This window comes from Frieseomelitta varia, unplaced genomic scaffold (assembly GCF_011392965.1).
Source record: "Frieseomelitta varia isolate USP_RPSP 00005682 unplaced genomic scaffold, Fvar_1.2 scaffold_140, whole genome shotgun sequence".
NCBI lineage: Eukaryota > Metazoa > Arthropoda > Insecta > Hymenoptera > Apidae > Frieseomelitta > Frieseomelitta varia.
In genome coordinates, this window is record NW_025109084.1 from 593120 (window position 1) to 614339 (window position 21220).

Here is a 21220-nt window from a genome sequence, read left to right on the forward strand (position 1 = left end):
AAATTAAAAAAAAAAAAAAAAAAAAAGGAATTTTAATATCGACGCAAGAAGAAGAAACAAAGTCAAGTACAACTTGAGGAACTCTAATTTAATACAAAGAAGTTGCGTCGGGAGGAAAAGATCAATACACCTCTCGACGGTGTTTCAATTCTTCTTGACGAGCGGAAGAACGATACTTGCTGCGTACGCGCGGAAAGGAAGAGTCGATCGGCAAGTATTAAGTAACGATAATACCACGGACTCATAAAGAAAGTTCTTTTCTATGCAAATAAACGCGAATTGTTGTACGAGCGGTAACAAGGAACGCGTAAGGGGCGCCATTGCGTTCTTCTTGCTCCCCCTCGTTTCCACTCTCGTCATCGAGAGTAGCGGCTTCGATTCAATTTACCTCGCGACAAAATCGTTCGTTTTTCTAAACGTCCGATTCTTTCCTCCGTAGCTTTAGCGTAAGGGTTCGAGATCTCTGTGGAAAAAGGGGCTCAGCCCGTTCGCTATTGGGAACGTCAAGCGCTCTCGAAGATCCTCCGAGCGGTCTACTCGCTGTTGGATTTAATAACCGAGCTTTTTTTCAACTTGGCGAAGAAAGTGATTGGCTTGATTGAAGTGACCATCGATTTACGAATGACACGACGAACTATCGGATGAATAAAAGAGTCTGGCCGAGTACTTTCTTTTTCTTTTTTTTTTTTTTCTAGCAATTGTATCAGATTTTGAGGTGAAGTTAAAATTAATTTCTGTTGTAATCTTAATTTTCTCAAGTGAATAAATAAAAAAAATTACGTCATTTGTCGTCGTTCGTTTCCATTTTCCCTTAATTCCCGTTCGATTCTTTCTGATGGTGAACAAGGAACTGGCATGCAAAGTACGTAGAAGTGATTAAACGAGGAACGGCGTGTAAAATCGTTTTAGAAATCTTTTAATCCGCTCTCGGATAGTTGCGAGTGTTTGTCGTTAAACACGCGCGGACGATGGCGTTCGCATAATTTACGAAAATAATACGGAATTAAACGTCGCTGGGGTAGAACGCGGCGCGGCGCGGCGGGAATCCATAGAGTCGGTAGAAACTGTGTCAGCAAACAGCGGAGAAAAATTGTATACGGAACGCAACAACGGAGGAAAGATGTTTCGACAAACACGGCTCGCAAAACCGCCCTCTTTTCAAAGCCGCGCTTACCCTTTTTAATCCGAATAAAAACCGGCGTGTCGTTGCGCGACCTAAAAACCAATACGCTGACACGAGGCGAGCCGAGTGAAACGACCGGCGCGAAATTGAACGGGTTTCTGAAAGACACAGCGATCGCGGCGATGTTTGAAACATTCTCAGACGTCGCTTAATTAAAAGAAAAAAAAAAAACAAAACAACTCGCGAAGAAATAACTCGCACGTGTCGCGCGCGGTGCAAAAGTAAGTAATTCCCTTCGAAGCCGTGTTTGCAAAAATATGAATTCAATATGAATTCGATCTGTTCGAGCCGACAGAGTTCCAGAGAACGTTTCGTAAGGAAAGATCGAGCGAGGACCGATTTCATTCGATAGACCAAGGGTTCCGTTATCGGGTTTGCATAAATGATCGATACGCTTCGATAGGTCAGAAGTGTGCTCGTTTTGTCTACGTTCTGTCCGCGTATCGATCATCGTTCAACTACCGCAAGAGAAGTGGAACAAACGCTCCGCGTGTGCGAATCTAATAGAAACCGATAAATACGAAATTTCGGATACGGATACTCTCGCGATTTTGTAAAAACATTTGATTACACGAGGCACCCCTCCCGAAGGAATACGGATACATATTTTCCCGAAGAGGGAAAATTATTTCCATCGGGGCGGGGACGAAGGGGAGGGATTGAAACCGCAGGGTTTAATATACATCAATTCGAAAATGTAAAAATAAACAACGCGCGCCCGCGGTAACAGCGTGGCGTGTATGACGCGATAAATGACGCATCAACTATTTCGCGCAGCAGAGAAACGGAAATGAAATTTCCAACCCGGGACCGGGAGTTGGAAGTTAGGAACAACCGGTTGATTTTCGCTATTTCGCCGCACACCGGCCGCCAGTTTTCGGAGCTGCAGCTGCTCAACTCTTTCTCAGTGAATCTCAGAGCGTAGACACACTTTTCGAGATTTTTCGCACTTTTTCCCCGTCTCGACAAATTTCAATTTTCTAGGGAACTTCCGTTCATCCTTCTGTTGCATCCGTTCAATTGCAGCTCGGACGAAACAACAAATCGTACGTTATCGTTTAACCCCTTGCGCTGGCAACTGGTTCGCGGACCGTAACGAGAGACCGAATCGTATACAATAATTTCGTCGCTTTCCTTTTCATTTTTTGAACTCGTCGGTATGATATCACTGAAAAGAAATTATTAAGAAGCAATAAACTTCTCTGTTTTATCTGTATTACATTTAAATATACTTAAAACTGAGAAAATGTGGCAATTTGGGACAAAGAATTCTCGACGTGTGAAAGTTTAAGACGTAAATTTCTGACGTGTTGAAATCAAACGCAACTTTGGAGGTAATTTCCTCCAAAGAGGATCCCGTTTCAGCCCGCGAAACGGTGACGAATTCAATTTACCAACGACGCGTGCTTCGTCAAACTAGCGTCCTCTCGAAAAATAAAGAAATGTAAATTAAAACGACAGAAAGGAAAAGAAGGAACTCTCCGTCCGTGATTTATAGACACTACTTCTATCGATGGCAACAGAGAAACTTCGTTCGAGATCCACTTGAGCCCCGGAGTTGCAACGAGCGTGGAGAAGGTGGTATCAATTAAAAATTGGTTACGGTACGTTCGAGAGATCTATCCTCCGCGTGGCCTGTCAACGAGAAGGGGCCATCGATCCGGCGGATCGGTCGTAAAATAAAGATTTGGCCAAGGGGGTGGGCACGCGCGGTCTTTCTCGCAGGGGTCCACTTCGCCCCAACGGCAACAACAACCCTGCGGCCTGTGTATCCACGCCGCTGCACACGCACACACACACACACACACACACACACACACACACACACACGCTGGTTTCGATACCGTAGAGGGCGGATCGGCCGCACTCGGCCTGAATACTGATTCTCCACGGACGCATATATTACCGACGCGGATAAAAGATATTTGCATTTTGATGGACCGTGCCGAGTGCATTTGACGTTTCATATGCATTCCGTCGAGAGCGTCCGTGCGAGTAACACACTCGCCTCTCTGCCCGGTAAAGTGTGAAAAAAATCACTCTTGCCCTGCATCGTCCGTATACACCAGCCGGATATCGCATATTTGTATTTATTTCGCGTCTTTGTTCGACGATCGCCGACCGCCCCTTTTGAATATCTACGGGCGTGAACGACGGTCGGTCTCTCGGCGAGTCTCCTGCGGGAAACGTAGCAACACCTAGGTAAAACTCATCTCCTCTCCCTCGTTTTGTATCGAGGGAGAACGCGGATGAAAACGCGGTGGGATCAACGGGACAATTTTTGAAACGAAGACCGCTCGAAGACGGAACGAGAAGAGAGAAAGAGAAACAGAGAGAGAGAGAGAGAGAGAGAGAGAGAGAGAACAAAGCTCGGACAAAGACACGCACGCCGCGGAACGGAAGTTCGACGTCAGTGTGCCGCGTGGAATTAGACTTTCTCGCGGAACAGGCGGGCACGGGTTGGGGAGAGGTTCGTTTAACAAAGTTGCAAAGCGTTTGCAGACGGAAAAGAGAGCGTCTGGGAAATACGAGCAAGTTTTATTTAATATAATTAACAGGCTCTCGCCGAGTGTCTAACGAACGAACTTTTCCGCGTCTTCAGACTTTTTGCCCGACTCTCCCTCTCTCTCTCTCACTCTGGGCTCCGCTGGGATCGTAAGAAATACCGAATTAAAGAAATCAGGCGAAATCAGAGGCGAAATGTTTGAACAACGCCAGTTTTACGCGGCTCTGTCGTATCGGTTTACAATATTTTTTTTCGGTTCTTTTTTCTTTGTTTTTCCGGTTTTCCACACATTGTCGATTGGATTCGTTTCGTTTGTATTTCGTCTATCGTCAACTTTTCCCGCGTATAAACACACCGCCGAACCGGCTGGGTTCGGTCTATGTACTGCAAATGCAAAAGGGTGATGAATGTTTGCCATGAACACCGGAATACGAATGTTCCCTAGAAATTATTCATGGTCGCCGATATTAAAAGATTGCTGGCCAGCGAACTGCGAATCAATTGCCAAAAACGTCGATATTGGCTCGTTTTGCAACCAGATATATATATACCGAGCTCGACCCGGTGGTCGCTTCGGGCGGGGAAGATGTGGAAAATTGAAAAATCATTCGTCGATAAACATAACGTGAACGACGGAGGATCGTCGTGCAACAGGGGGGGAATAGAAATGAAAATTTATGAGACCTGTTCCTTTTTGATCTAGGGGACAGATTTTCCTCTCGACGCGTATGAAGATCGATCTCAGTCCCTTCGATACTTTTGAAACGGAGGGCAGCGATTTCTCAAGACTGTATCTATATTTGGGAGAAACATTATAGAAACTGAAAGCCGTTACTCACCGTTTTGTAGTTGCACTTCTCGTCACTCGTGGCGACGCAAGTTTTCGAAACGCAATCTCGCTTCTTCTCGCGGGTGGCTTCTTCCCACGGTTTCGCAGTCTCTTTAGACGGCCCGTTTCTTCACTTCATGTCACGGTAATTGCTGTCACAGAACACTGTCGCGCGAACGAACTTGCATCTTCCAGACTTCCGGCCGGCGCGCTCCGTCCAGAGTTATCATTTCTGCGAAAGAAGAGAAGAGAATCGTGTTACAACGAATTCCGTGGGAATTTGTGGAACAACGACTTTCAGGTAACGGCGAAACTGATCGTCAAGTTCGTCTTTAAGTCTTAAAACAGTCCTCAACTTCTTCGCCCGAGGATATTTAGAACATTCGATACATTTACGGTAAATTGATATTTCAGATGTTGTTCAGGAAGGAGTGAAGCGAACTTTATGAAGGCACGAGAATAATTAGCCGTCCCATCGTCGTTCATTGGAGAATCTTATCATTTCACTGAGGAAACTGAATGTTGAAAAAATATTCCAAGCAAGTGAACGGTGTCCGACTGAAGGGTGGTTGGAAGCACAGCAGTGAGGTTTAAATACTTGGAAAGTTCAAGAGATCCGAAACTTTGCCTGCCAAATTTCGAAATGCTTTCGACTCTAACAAATTCCAAAGTTTCTACATTCTCCCGTAACGATACACCTCGTGCAAATGTAGAAACAGGAACTTTTCTGCTAACTTTCGTATTTCGTAACTGTCGTATTTTCAATATTATTACTTTATAAATAAAATTATTGTTTGATAAATAAAAAATTTGTTATGTATGTTTATATCACAGGTTTATCCCGTAAAGACATGCCTCGCGATGAAATTAAATGTAGAGACAAGAATTTTTCCACTAACTTTCAATTCGCCTCCATTTTTCAACACCTCGTTGTTAATTGGATGCAAATTGTCAGTGTTAGTGACATTTTGAGTATTATTATTCTGTAATAAATAAAAAGTTACATTTATTACGTACGTCATAATTATCGCAACTTTATCTCGTAAAAATACATCACGCGCAGCAATTAAATGTAGAAACAAAAAACTTTCCCACTAACTTTCGACTTATCTCCATTTTTCAACTCCTCGTTGTTAATTGGAAGCAATTGTTACACCGTTATTGGCATTTCAAGCTTTATTATTCTACGATAAATAAAGAATTGCACCCAATTGTTGCAACTTCGCGACTCGAGGAGTAACTTTCCAGTAATAATGCAAAATAACGAAAATTTCGTTCACAACTCGCAGACTTGGATATTAACAACCTTACCCCGACTTCGCGACCCGTGACTTACGAATAGAAATGTACGATCATTCCCCGCCGTTTATGAGCGAGTGGAACCGACGGGAACTTGCGCCACAAAACCGGAGAATTACTCCTCCGACACGTCGCGAGCAATCGCGACGGAGAATGGCGAGGTGGCAGCAAGGTGGAAGGAAGGGTAAGGGAAGGGAAGGTGGAAGGATGGCAGGACGACGACGGGAGGACGAACGACAGACCGGGCGAACGAAGTTGGAGTAAAAGTTGCGAACCCCGGGGAATGCTTGAGAAGCTTTATAACTTCGACAATCTTAAATCGACAGAACTACCATGTCCGGCGGTGGTGAAGAGCGTCCGGAGGGCGGGGAGAGAGCGAATAAAACGTGCACGGAACGAGGGAGCGAGCAGAATGGAGAGGACAAGCAGATAGCAGTGGAGAGGAGCCGGTGAAGGATGAAAGCAGGTGGAGGCGCGTGTGTTGCTCGTCAGTGATGGCAAGAGGGGTTGACACGGGCCACGACTACGCTCTGACACTGTCCATTGTCTCTTCTTTTTTTTTTTTTTTTTTTTTTTTTTTNTTTTTTTCACGAGCTCGCGTGCCCTCCGGCGAACCGATTCCAAGACCGCCGCATAAGCGACCGCGTATCGTATCGTATCGTATCGTGTCGTGTCGTATCGTACGACGGCAACGCGCAGAGAAGAGTAAAAGAGAGTTATAGATCTCTCCTACGGTTAACGTAGCGTTTTACGACGCTCTTGATTCCAATGGCGCGCAGATGCGTTTGATTTAAACGGGAGATTACAGGGAAGAATTACCTGTAGCCGAAACGATAATGTAGCGAGAGCGTGTATTGAGTTCCGCTCGTTTCGCCGCTCCCTCAGGTGGCATTATTAATAATTTACGATAACGCGCGCGATTCGTTACGGTGATTCGTAACGAAACGATCGTCCGGCCATTCGGGCCATTCGAGGACCGAAGACGCCAAATGGAAAAATATTCGAAGCTACGCACAGCGGGGTCGAGGGAGGGAGACTACGTTCCCGATGGGAAATTGTTAATTAGTGGCGCGTAGACGAAAACAGAAATAATACGGCGGGGGGTGGGGGTGGATCTAATTACATCGCGGGCGAAACGCGTAATTTTATAACTTCCCGCTGGGGGAATGGACAAAGTACGACATAATTTCGCGTAGTGAAACTTCTCGATTAGATTAAACGTCCCGCGGAAATGATTAATTACCCTTTATATCCGCTTAAAATTCCTCGAAATCGCGTCATCCACCGACGAGAATTCCCCTGTCGAAATAACAACCGTAAAGAGTGCCGACTCGGTCTCGATTACGAAATCCCGGGGATTTTTCTTACCCTTTTTTTCACTCGCCAAAAGAGCACGTTGTTTTCCCCGGGAGAAGTTTCTCGGCCGAGCGATTTGGGAACCGCTGGCTCGCGCTGTCTCGACTGCCGCGCCGCCATTAAAACCGTACGTGCGAGCACACGAGTTTGTCTGAAACGCTCCAAAATAATGAATACTTAAACGCGCGACGTGTGTTACGCGCGCGCGAGCCGCCCTGCTCGCTCGAAGAACTAACTTTTTATCTCCGCGGCGTGTCGGCCGCTTGACTGGCCGGGCACAATCACGTCCGAAGCCTGTCTGCCAAAGGAATCGACAGGCCGCGTTAATTTAATGAAAAATTCACGATCGCGCGCGACGATCACGCGCCGGTTCGCGCCGGTTCTTCAGCAGCGACGTCGAAGGAAGCGACGAAGAAAAGAGAGAAAGAGAGAAAAAGAACAAAAAAAGAAAACAGAAAGGGAAAAGTGAAAAAACGTGTGGAATTAATGACGGCGTTCCTCCTCCTGCCCTTGTCTCCGCGTCGTCTACTTCCCTCTTCCTTTTCGACCTCTTTCCACGTCCACCCTCGGTCGGCATTCCGCCGAAGGCGCAACGTATCGGTAGACAAAGGGTGCTGTCTCGAATAACGTTAAAACAGTGTAAGCAACCGGTGTAGGTAACAATCGGGAGGAGAGAGCGTCGCGGGACCGCCGGCGATCCCCAGAGCGGATGGAAAATACCTACGCACTGCCACGACGCACCCACCTCGTTCTCGCCTGTCTCGAATCGAAGAGTCGCGTCGGGGGTCGCGATGCCGCCTGGCCACCCCTCGCCCCTCTCTTCCTCTCTCTTTCTCTCTTTCCCTCGCACACACCATCTTCTCCCCTTCCGTCAACGTTCCGTCCCAGGCTCGTGCTTCCACCCCTCGAAAAAACTCGGCTTGCATTTCAGTAAAGAGCCAACCCATCCGCGTGCATGGACAATGGGACGAGACGCCCTGCTAGACGGTCGACAACGCCCTTTCTTTTCGACACACACGCGTGTCTGCGTTTATGCCAGCAGCGGATGCGTACACGTCGTCGACACAGGGAGCGTACACTGTCTCTTTTCCACCCTCTCTGGCTCTCCTCCGCTCTTTCTCTTTCGTTTCCTCTTCGCGTCCTTCGCTCGCGCTCCGTTTCTCACAGACTCTCTACCTCTCGCTCTCTTCACGTGTGTCTGACTTCTTTTTTAAGAGAGCTGCAACAACGACGACGACGACGACGACGACGACGACGACGACGATGTCGTCGTCCCGTCCCTACTCGTGACGCGTGCTTCCCGACACAGTAGCGCGGAAAACAATTTTCTCCGGCGCGCGTCAGCCTACGGGGACGCTCGCTACTCGCCGAGCCGTGACTGCAACGTCGCCGTCTCTACAAATTATATGAGCCACCGATTTCTCACTTAATGACGCGAGCTGCGTCGCCCCGTCCTCTGTCTCCCCCCCCCCCCCCACCCCGTTACTTTCAATTGCTCGCAATTACGCGCGTACCCTTTGGACGTCGTCGCGCCGACGACACACACCAGTGAAAAAGATTCATCTCAATGCCAAGTATCGCCTTTAATCAACCGGAAGAACGAACGAGCGAAAAATCCCGTGCCTGTTCTTCCGGACCGTTTGCCCGCCATTCGCTTTTGCCAAGTTATTGCAACAGCCCGGACGCGGCCCGTTTCGCGGTTCCGGCGAAATTTTTCAATGCCATCTGTGGAAGCCCCGCGACACGGCTGCACGGAAACTGGCACTCGACCCGAGATATCCACGCTTTGAAATTTCTCCGCAACACTTCTCGCCGTTCTCGCGTTTCCTCTTTTGTTTCCTCGTTCGCGATCGTACGCACCGTGCACGCTGACGAACGCGCGCCAGGTTCTTATTATTTCAATAAAAATCGCGCCCGCTGCCTGTGCTCCGCCATTATTCAAGTTATCAACTCGTCTAACAATGGAAACGTTACTTCTCTCACAGTCTCTCCCGTTTTTTTTTTCTCTCCCTCCGGTTTCTACCCCCCCGACACCGGTGCTTCTCGAATTTCGAGCCTCCCTATTCTTCCTGTTGCTACGTCGAGACTTTAGCTTTCTCTCTCTTCCTCTTTCCCTCTCGAATCGAGCCGAGTACATTTACGAAAGTACCCGCATTCACACCTTCCGTATACGGCGGTGAGCAGCCGCACGCGCAGCCGAGACGGACTACGAAACAGGAAGCTTCTGAATTCTTTTGTTTCCGAGTCGCGGTGCCTTCCCGTCAGCCGCGTTTCTACTGGATGGCTGGCTGGCTGGCTGGCTGGCTGCTACCACTGCCGCTGCTCGTTAAAAAACGCAAGGGGGCACGGCTCGTTTGTCCATGCTTTATTTTCATTTCATCTTCCCCTTTCTACCGCTCGTTTTCTCGCGTCCGTTCGAAAGTAATATGCTACCGCTTAGTAACAATATTATGTCTGGATACGTGTGGAAGCGAACGGCAAGAGAAAGAGGTAAACAAGCGACGTTGCTGGACGTCCAGGAGATTTCACGGCGAAATTTTCCTTCCCAACTCCTTTCCCTCCTCCTCCCGCTCCTCGGCGAAACAAAACTGTCGCTCGCCTGGCTCGTTCTCTTATCGTCGCGTACGCCACTTTTTCTCGCTTTTCCGCTCGGCGAGTTTCGCTGCCAAAACCCGACTCTACGACTCAATGGAAGTCTAGTCTAGGTGGTCTCGCGAGCTTGGACTCGTTTCTCTCGGTTCCTCCAACAATATCGCTCGCAGGGATCTAAAGGCGGCGGACTTTTTCAATTGTCGGCGATTTAGAACGACGAGACTTCACGAACGAGATACCATGGGTTAATTACCGGGACGATAAGTTGCTATTCTCCGACGATCCTCTCGATTTCGACGAATTTCAACGAAATCCGAATCCTGCCCGAGATGCAAATGACGCGAGCGTGTTCATTCGACAAACGAAAGGTAATTAAACGGGAGGACAGTAGCGAGAAAGCAGCAAACTTTAACGCGTTCGTTCATTGAAATTGCAACGGGCGTGATTATGGATAAATTAGATTTCAACCGTAATGAGAGACGCGACTGTCAAATTTCTGACCAGCGTGAAAATACGATGTACTTGTTCCGAGCATATTTAATAAAGAGCTTTACAAATTGTGTCTATGCTAAATCTCTTTCATCATTTTTTCATACATCGTAATATTCTTGTAAAAGTATTGATGAAAGTTGAAAATGTTTCTCATATAATACACAAAATATATATTTAAATTCAGGTGTTTGAATATTTCCGTGAACTATTCGTATATCGAAATATCCATTTACGTGAAAATTTCGAAACGTTTGCAAAGCAGTAACGTCGAGAGAAAAATTGTTTACAAATGTTCGAAGAATTTTCCGGAAATATTTAAAAGTCTGCCGACGTGAAAGACTTCGCGCAGCGTTCTTTGACGTTCGTTCTGGAATCAATTCCTTCTCCGTTCAACCCCTTATCGAGAACATCAACCACTTGACGATATTCGTCCGGGGGTGAATAGGAGACTCACTAAAGATCCAGCGAACGCAATAATAATTGCTCCGTGAAATCGATATAATGCGAGCCGGGGAGGAAAACGAAAGAAGGAAAAATCGCCCCGATGGAGGGAAATATGCATGGGAATGCGCCGAAAATGTGAATTCGAAGATCGAGTGGAGGTCGCGCGAGTATAGTGAATACCCTCCCCGTTCATCGGTTTCTTTTAGACCGCGCTCTTTCGCTTTATGAGCGGCGAACAGGAGGAGAAAAGGCTGCCATTGTCGACGGGTCTCACAATGTAAAGTAATGAGTTGCTTGATTCAACACAAAGTGAGGGAGCGAACGGGCACGTATCGAGGGTAAATATGACCTCAGAGAACTGCGTGGAGTCATCGTTCCCTCAGATATAACGATATATTGTGTTCGGTGATTGTTCGCTATGATCTATGATTTTATTATCAACGACGTGAGACACTGCCGATGATAACGTGTAACAGTAAGTGGAGTAACTTTCACATGGTCGTACAATTTGGACTAGCTTATGAAAATAAGTATAACAGTATACGTTGCTAGATCGTTTTAATTTTCATCAAAGTTTATTAGTAAGAACCTTATTTCGTTGGTATCCATAGACTGCTGCTATCAAAGTAGAACTGGTTCTATTTTTATTCTGCAATTTAATTTTGCAATTCCATCTCGTAAAACATTACGAAGAATGTTCTTAAAAAATTACGTTATTATATATTGTACATTACTTAAATTCGACAAAGTACAAACAGTTGGTAAAACACTAGAATTTCGCAAGTGGTTAAAGTATCGATGAAAAATCTCAAATATTTAAAAATCTATGTAACAGTGATGGAGAAATGAAAGTTGTGTCGGAATCGTTGAAACCTTTGAGATACCTTCAGAAAAGCTCTTCAAGCTCATTGAACTTCGACGATATTTTCGAATCTCAGGACCTTTGAATTGGAAAATATCGGATTCGCAGATTCCTTTGTACTTTGTTGACAATAGTTCAACGTTAATGCCAATTCCGACGATCTAGATCAATTTCCGCGATGCTCCGTCTTATCACCGACGGTTCATAGTATCAGCTTTTACAACGTTACATATCCGCGATATCAGTATTCACGACTCCGACGACCTCGATATCCATTTGCCCGGCTCTAGTGTCCTCGATTACAACTCGCAGAATCCCAGTATGCCGGTATTGGTTCCCGCGATTCTGATATTGTCTATATGGGTCCTCGTGACCCCGGGACTCTTCGACTGTTACGACTTCGACTTGTCTTCAATTTCGAGTCACAAGGACGTAGAATCTTGAATAACAGTTTCCATGTCTCCATTGTCTCCGGCATTTGTTCTTATAATTCTGCCATTGTCACCAACGCCGTTTCGCCAAGTTCTATTATCTCAATAATTTCTACTCCCGTGGTTACTGAATCTCGCTAATCCACGGGATATGAACAAAACGACGGATTAAATCTCATACTTCACTAATTTTTTATCATATTGTCTATCGTTATATTCATATAATATTATTATATTCATACTTTGCTAATTCACTGTAAAACATTTAAATGGACCTCACACTTTACTAATTTGTATTTTTTATCATATTCTATATCATTATATTCATATAATATTATTATATTCATAATCTACGAATTTACTGTAAAACAATTAAATGAACCTCATACTTTACTAATTTGTATTTTTTATCATATTCTATATGATTATATTCATGTAATATTATTATATTCATAATCTACGAATTTACTGTAAAACAATTAAATGAACCTCATACTTTACTAATTTGTATTTTTTATCATATTCTATATGATTATATTCATGTAATATTATTATATTCATAATCTACGAATTTACTGTAAAACAATTAAATGAACCTCATACTTTACTAATTTGTATTTTTTATCATATTCTATATGATTATATTCATGTAATATTATTATATTCATACTCTACGAATTTACTGTAAAAAAATTTGAGATTTCCCGCGTGTAGATACATTGGATTTTCTATTACTCTTGTCGTCGTTGCCAACTTTCGATAAAATTAATCCAGACGCAAAATATCAATAATATTATTTCCCTGAAGAGTCTCTTTCTTCTTTCAAATTCGTAGAATCCGTGGTACAGGTAGCTCATCGGAAGACGTTAAAGATCGAAAACGTTAATTTGGAATGCACTGAAAATTTATATTGGCAAGTTGCATGCACGCGTTTCCACTCAAAGTCGAAAGTCTTCGTCGTGCGTCAATCTTCTGATCGATGGCGAGAGCCCGACGTATTAATGACTCCGTCGTTGAACGGCATTGTTCGCGTGGATCTATCACCGGGGATTTGGCGTGGTTCTCGGTCAGGGTATCGCTTTAATACCCAAGCTACAGCACCCTTGCTTCGCCTCCCGCTGCCCCTTAACAACAGTTCAATTAGTTCCGACTTAACGGCTTTCAGTTCCGGTGACTCGTGACCGGAATCTTGGACAATTATTCGTTGGGCGGGAACTGTGTAGCATGAATTTTCACCACCTCGACGTATAAATCTTTCCCTGGCCGCTGGAGACTTTCTCCAGGACGCGAAACTGTCCCCGAGCTTCGGAACGCTTTAATGACTTCGCGCCATCTACTGTTGTATAATTCATTCATTGAGACGTACATCAAGGACTTCGAATTTAATCCTTTTTAGAATCGGGATAAAGAATTTTCGCTCGTGTCGAATGTTACAGGGGTGACATTATTTGAAGTATTTGTATTACTGAGTTTCTTGGTTAACTCCATTTTTTTTTTTTTTTTTTTTTTAATCAACTTCCTAGTTTAATATCCAACTTAATACCAGAATCAGAATAAAAATGTGCTAGTGTCGAATGATGTAAGCATTGATCTCTTGATTAACTCCATTTTCTGTCAACTTTTAATTCAATATCCAACTCCTAGCAAACAAATTACTTAGTACCGCGAATCAGTACCTCAATATCAGAATCAGAATAAAAATATGTTCGTGTTGAATAATATATATAAATATTAATAGTACCGAGCCTCTTGGTTAATTTCAATTTTTGTCGACTTCTCAGTTTAATACTCAACTCTCAGGAAACAAATTACTTGGCAAGCGAGTCCATTTCGTAAACTGCGGATGATGAAATTCAGTTTTAAAGTAAATTCGAGTAACCTCAAATCACGGCTCAATTGTTTCGATCTCTTTAACAACGATACAACAGTTGATTCTCTAGACAGAATACTAGATAAATGGAAAAATAGAGGAAATAAAGGAAATGTCGAACGTCAACAGCGTTATAAATTTTTATTGGATTAATAAAGATCCATCTTAATAAGAAGTTATTACAAATAAACCTCGACCAATATTTCTACTCCGACGTTCAAACCATCGATCATCGAACAGTCGACAGCAGAATTCCAAGTGTCTGACATGTGCCGCACATGTTCTACTGCGTCGAGGATGTATAGCACAACACCGCCATAACGTTCATCCATTACAATATGATACCTTTACGCGAAGATTAAATAAACGAGGCCTTATAGGCCTCGAAATCCTCGAATTGGGGAAACGTAACAACGAGGAATCATTAAGTCCTCGAGTGTGTCAAGTTCGCGGTGTGTTTGCGGTTCCCCCCCGAATCGGACGAGATCGAAAATCGAAGAAAAGCGGAAAAAGAAGGAGCATGGAGGAAGCGAAGGTCATAAAATCAGGGGATGCCAGAACGGTAAGGGGCGAAACGCCAGAGAAATGGGGAGGGGGAGGGTGGCTTAATGTGTTTGCGTGAAGCACGAGTACCTATCCGGAAGCGTCTAGGAAATGAAATACCGTTGCGTACGTAAACGAGCTGTCAGAGCTCCTCTCTCGAGTAAATAACTAACTTTCTTGGCTCCGCGCAGCGTCTTAAACCGTCACCGAAGAGAGCTCGTTACGTGCTCGATGTCCTCCGTCTCGCAGCTCCGCACTTCACTCCACGCTCCACCCAACCTCCGCGAACGAGAAAGCTAATGCTCTGATTACGAAGCGTCTACGACTTTGCTGATTAGAATCGTCGAGTAAGTTATAATCGCCGCGCGATATTTGCACAATCAGATTTACAAACAGCGGTAATTACACGAGAGCGAGAGAGAGAGAGAGGGAGAGAGAGAGAGGGAGAGAGAGGTACTTGATGGAGATGTAACTCGCCGGGCTTTCTACGCGGTTGCATTCTCGCGCTCTCGGCCAAGAGAAAATTCCTCTGGAATTGCTTGCTTTCGGCGGAACACGCAGGACATCCGGTGTAAACTGGCAATATATAGCTGCCAGGAGAGGAGCTGTATTTGTTCGTATTTTGTGATCTCGCGGATGGGATATCGAAAATTGATATTTTGATGGCGGGGCAGTTAATTCTGGAGAATACGTTCGATAGATTCTTTTTTTTTTTTTTTTTTTTTTATCGATATTAATTATCTGTATCGAAGCGCGCAAAAAAAATTGAAAGTATCAAAAGTGCAACTCTCGATGTTGAATTTTTATTTCGCGAGCCGACAGCGCCGGCCTATTCCGAAAAATAACGAGTGACGCGCAAACGTGCAACGTGTTATCGTTGCAACAAATCGGTCTGTTCGGTATCGCTCGCTTCTGTATCGCGTTTAGACGCGTTTCCTCGAGAATAACGTCCAACGTCGTTTTCATAGAGAGAATATGTCTGGCGCAATGAGTATTTTATGAAGAAACGGCGGCACGGTGGCGAGGGAGAGGAGTCGACGATTTTTCTAGTAGCAATAAAGAGACTCTCTGAGTCGAGCAAGAAGACAAAGATTTATGACGGGAACGTGATCTTATTTTGCCCGACCGACTCCAACTGAAAATCGTCCGTAACGGGGAAAATGAGACACGAGTGGCGAAGCTTGTTATCGGGCTTAATTAATCGAAATATCGCGTGTGTTCTGGATTTTTCCAATTAACGGTCACATTTTGTTGAACAGGCGTCTCGTATTCAATGTTCACTGTTCGTCGACAGAAGATTCGCTTTTGAAACAAAAATTGTCATTTCGCGTGGCGAAACTTCTCGCGAGACTTAACGAGAAATAAACGAAAAGGACAAATGCATGTACAGGACGTATGGAATAAAAAGCACCACCACCAGAGGTTGCGAACCCCTGCCTAGATCTCTCCATATATCGAAGCATAAAAGAGTATTAAATACGTTTATCCGTGGCTGTAGAACTTGGCGTACCTTCAAAAGGCAGTTATTAAAACCGTTGCCACAGGAAAAAAGAAAGAAGAAAAAAGAAGAACAGAAGATCGCGCGGGGCTTTTGATAATAACGCGAGCGTGATATTAATTATTCATTTTACGCAGTAATATTAATTATTCTTCTTCTGGCCACCAGAGATTATTGCAACACGTAGCACGATCGAGTCGAGCACAATTCGAAACTCTGTCAACGGATTCTTGAAGATTCTGCTGTGCCGTTGGAAAATTCGAAATGCTACGAATGTCATCTGAAACTAGAAACAAAATTGTTTCCTGACGATTCGGAACCCTGTCATGAACTCTGACATGAAACAGCGCAATGACAACGAAAACTTTCCAAGAGAATATGAATTTTCGTGGAAGATGAAACGAAAGACTCAGAGTTCCGAAAATGTTTTGAAAAAACCCAACGACTAAAATTCCACCGGAGCAAGTGTGATCTCGCAAGAAGCGAGGAACTTTCGCCTTTGCGAGGGAAAAAAGTTCGAATTTCCTTGTTTCGGATTTCCAGCGAACGGCGTCTGAAACTCTCTTGGTAGTTTCATTTTAACTTGTCGAAATTTGACAACGCGCGCGACCCTCCCTCCTCCGACTCGTTGGCCGAGTTTTATTAAAATAGTTGAAATTCATCTATCGTGGAATTTCTCAGCTATCGTTCTCGGCCGGCGTCGTTTCAGGATTTTTGCTAGAGGAACGACGGGTCATCTCGTTCTTCACCGACTATCGACTGACTCCTTTCTTCCATCGCTCCGCGGTCCGATCTCCGGTGTCTTCCTTTTCTCGAAAACTTTTATTTTCACGAGCTGTGCCGCCGGTAGTGGTAATCCATTCACGACACTTTAAACCAGGAATCATAACTTTGAAACCTCTCTTAATTCGTCGTCTCGCAGGTCCCTATCGTCCTCCGCAACGACCATTCCCAACGTCCATTTTCCAAAGGATTACTCAAACGCTCCAACTTTCCCCGATTCAATAAAAGAAATTGTCCGGGCGTGTGGCGAGCGGATTTGTTAATTTAATGATTCCGGGCCCGAGTGACGGGCGGACGGGGCGAAAGTTTCAAGCAAGAGCTCGCTAAACCGTGGAATTCCGCCGGTTCGGCACTGATAAGAAGTAACCGGCTAAAATTGGATTCATAGTTTACAGACTAGCGTTCCCGTCGAACTTAACTTTCCCATTTAAGGGAACCTCCTTTTCCTTTCACGGGCTAATTCCTTGCTAAAAACGTCAAGTCTTCCCCGGGGGTGAGTGGTGGGGGGAGGGGAGTAGTTTAACTCGCTCTCCAAACTGCTTAGATTTAACCTTAACGTTAGAAAGACCAACGTGAAAGCGAGAAATCGTGCAAATGCGACTTGCCAACTTCAACTTGTCCCGAGCAACTGTAATTTCGTTGACGTTGACGTTTCTACGAAACTATATTCAGCTGCTGCAATTTCTGCAGATTTTTAGACACACGGCGAAGAAATTCTACATCATTCGTATTAAGTTCCGAGAAACAGAACGTTTGTGAAGGAACATCTAGCGAGGTAACATACCCAGAATTTTAATCACTGATGTTAATGACATTTGGCGTGAATGTACAAAAAATATCTTTTACATCGCCAGTTGTCGATGCAGAAAGGCTGAAAGTTGTCTTCGATGTTGCGGGTGCGAATTAAATTTTGCCAAATATGTCGGAAATCATTGAAGATACAGTTTTTGTCATTGATGAGATTACTCTTCTTCAACAACGAAATAATATGTTATTTAAACAATATATTTAAAAAACTGTATTTTTTTACAAGATTTTCGAAGTAAATGTTAATAAATTTTCTTGAATATTTGTTTATGAAAGTACATACGTATTAAAAAAATTAGGGATGTAATTTGCATTACAAAAAAATTTATTATTTTCCAACCTTACTCGCTCGATGCAGAGCAGGAAGTATACCAGAATTGTTCTCTGTTCGCAAATATTATATGTTGTAGTTGAATGTTGTAAACGTATTTATTTGATTTGTAAATATGAAATCTTCCTATACTTTCCTCTTCGAGGTAAAAAGAGCTTCTCGACAAAAACGAGTCCGCGATTAAAGTAGCCAACTTTGATTGAAGCTATTGAATACACCATCGGATCCATTAATCCATTAATTCCACAAAAATATTTATAACTCCGCACGCTCTACCTACGGCTGAAAAATCCCGCCGACCTCCAAATAAATTTCCCTTTATCATTCGGCGACGACCATCAAAGAGGAATCAGCTCTTTCAGGCTGACACGTCAATCGCTATTGATAAAATAGTTCAGAATAAAACCATTTTGCCTGTCGTTATCTCGTGCCTAGACACTCCTCCTCACCCCGTCCGCGAGATAAGAATCCACAAAGGGCCGCGACTGCGAGATTCTTTCCTTCTTTTTTTTTTTTTAAAGAAGGAACGGAACGAGCGGGTAATCAAATGACACGCGACAAGATGAAAGGATCCGCGAATATCTGCTTCTATCTAGAGGCGAAGATAAAAAAGAAAGAAAAAAAGGGAAAAAGAAAAAGGAAAGCAGATACGATAAGAGATTGGGCGTAGGTCTGGCAGACACATGAGCTTGTAAGCACGGGAGAAGGAGGCAGAGAATTGCATATAGCCGTGAGCATGGCGAGGCGCGTCCATGGTGCGAGTGAGAGACGGGGATGGAAGACGAGTACGAAGGGTGAGGGCCAGGCCAGGCCAGAAGGACGGCTTATGGATTCTCCCCCCTCCCCCTCGCCCACCCTCTTTCCGCCGTCCGAACTTTCGCGTGGTATAACCCCTGGTATAAAAGGCTGGCTGGTGTCAGGACAGTTAGGTCGTCGACGTGACCCGAGAGTTCGCCTGGAACAACCTCCATTTGTACGGGGAATTACATCGGCGTATGAAGAAAAGTATCTCTATGCGCGAAAAGAGAAGGAGGAGCGGAGAGAGGTCGCCCCTATAAGAGGTCAAGGTGAGATTACGCGAGATGAAAATTGAACGATAGATTTAATGAGAGACTCCCTCGTCCGCGTCGAAAGTGAACGCGCTACGCACGTTATTCGCGAGCGAAAGATTCGAGGGGGGGATTTAGCAAAGATTTTCGCGGAAATTGGATCATGCTTCTTTTTTTTTTTTTTTGAATCGAGCGGCCGATGCTTCTCGAAAGCTTCGTTTCGTTTCGCGTAACCTCTAATCAACCAAGTGCGGAGGGATTCATTTAAAAAAGATACACGCGCGCGTGTATAATTTATCTGAAATTTTCGAGTAGCGATGGAAAAATGTTACGTTTTAACAATAAAGCGCGTGGAACGGATAAAATAAATATCAACAATCGCGGTTGAAAATTCAATCAGAAAGGTTACAAAAATTTATATTTGCTCTGCAATTTTTATTCCACCCGCCGTCAAACATTTTTGCTAAAAATATTCGATTGGATCCGGACAAGTGACATAAATATTTAGCAATATTGGCATCGCGTTTTTTTCCTCCTCTTTCTCTCTGTTTTTTCCATTGCCGTTCGATCGAACGCGAACACGGCGCATAATATTTTTGTGAAGGTTCAGTTAAATGATTATTTAATCTGACGTTTTATTGCCGCTCTCTGCGTCGAGCTCGCGTCCACTTTTTCTCGTCAAACTTACGACCGCGTAAATGAGATCGCGTACGTTTACACGTACAAAACATTCACACCGGATTTAAGTTCTGAAACGCTGCTACGCGAGAGTACAGAGTGAAAATCAGAATCGACGAAGATCAGCGTCTGATCTGCTCCAGGTATCGCCGTGTTCACTGAACACGGTTGCCTCTGACGATGCGATTCACTGCGTATCAGAATATTGATCGGCACGAGTAGTGTTTAATGTCGTATTAAAGTATAATAGAATCGCGTGGCGAGCGGAGAGCTCGACGCACAATATCGTCGTAATAACTCAATGGAACGTGCGAAATGATCTCCATAATCGGGAGAATCGAGCGGCGCGAGAAGTGTCGTTAACGCAGGATCGATCACTCCCAAGCTTGACATCGCTTGTTTAGCATCGCGTCATCGTTTGTTTTATTTCGACGTTGTAATTCGACGAGCACGGGTCCTGGTTTCACAGGCTTGTCAAATGCTGTCTGTCGACTTGCACAAATATTTTGCGAAACGGCGAAATCTATAATCCGCGAATTGCAAATGATCCCGTATCTCTCTTGAAGCCAGAAATATTCCTATGACTCCGAGAATATTTATTTAGAACATTCGTCTCTCGACTCGAAAGTAAAAAATTCGATTTCCCCGTTTGAACACGTGCCACGGGTTTCAACGTGAGAAACAGGTGCGCTTCGAAGTAAGAAATTGCAGCTCGAATGAAATTGAACAACGGAGGTGAAGTTAATCGTAGCATTTTTTTATTTAAACATCCACGTTACGAGAATCCGAGCGGCGGTTTTATCTTCGTTCCCCCGATGTCGCGCCCTTCTCTCGAAGGATTAATCCCTTCGAACTCGCGCTCGGCGAACTTAAAAATACACGTGCCCGGGCGAGAATCGCATTACACGCCTCTATCGAGGTTCAACAGGCTCGAAAAACGGCGACGTGTATGGGAATTACAGTTTGATCGATGGTTACAAGGATTTCAAGGTGGCGCGTTTCCTGCACAATTTTCCGAACCGCCATACGGAAGCTTGTCCCTTGCGCGACCCTTGTCAGCCGAAGCTAACCCTTCCCCTCCTCCTTGGTGTGATTTTTAATGACCACCCGGTTAGAACCTCTGTCCACGACGAAACGCGCCGAAACATTTATGAATGAAAGAGAAATATTGCCGCGACGTGTGAAAAGAAACGATGAAAAAGAAAAAAGAAGGAGCGGACAGGAGTCGCGTTCACGGGCATAAAACATTTATTTGCTCGGACAATACGTTAAACAAACACGGCCCTTCGGTAAACTTGCTTGCGCGTTATCTGGCCGTCGCGTAACTACGGCTGTCCATCACGGTTGACAGCATTATTCACCCGTTTCCATCGGCGATATCGCTTCCATCTTTCGCGCGACAATCGTCACTGTCCGCTGTTAATTATCAATCTATCGAGCCTCCAACTTCGAGGAACAATCGCCCGGGTAATTTTCGCGCGCGTGTGTGTGTGTGTGTGTGTAAAACTGGAGAGGACAAAGAGAAACACGCCCAACGAGAAAAAAATCGTGACTTGCGCTGGAACTTGAGAAAAACTCGGACAAAACAGGGAAATAAAAATCAACGGTTGATCGCAATAAGAAAGATTAGACGCGAGCGAAATAAAAAGGAAGAAAGAGAAGAAAAC

General features: G+C 44.5%; 1 protein-coding gene across 2 annotated transcripts in view; it reads right to left on the bottom strand.

Annotated features, from left to right (window-relative positions):
• LOC122532395 (semaphorin-2A) overlaps positions 1-21220 on the bottom strand; it is a 592180-nt gene that overhangs the window by 450359 nt on the left and 120601 nt on the right. For both annotated transcript variants that reach the window (XM_043661155.1, XM_043661159.1), the window contains exon 2: positions 4529-4750. The gene's annotated coding sequence lies outside the window, so the exon portion shown is untranslated. The remainder of the gene's footprint in view (positions 1-4528; positions 4751-21220) is intronic.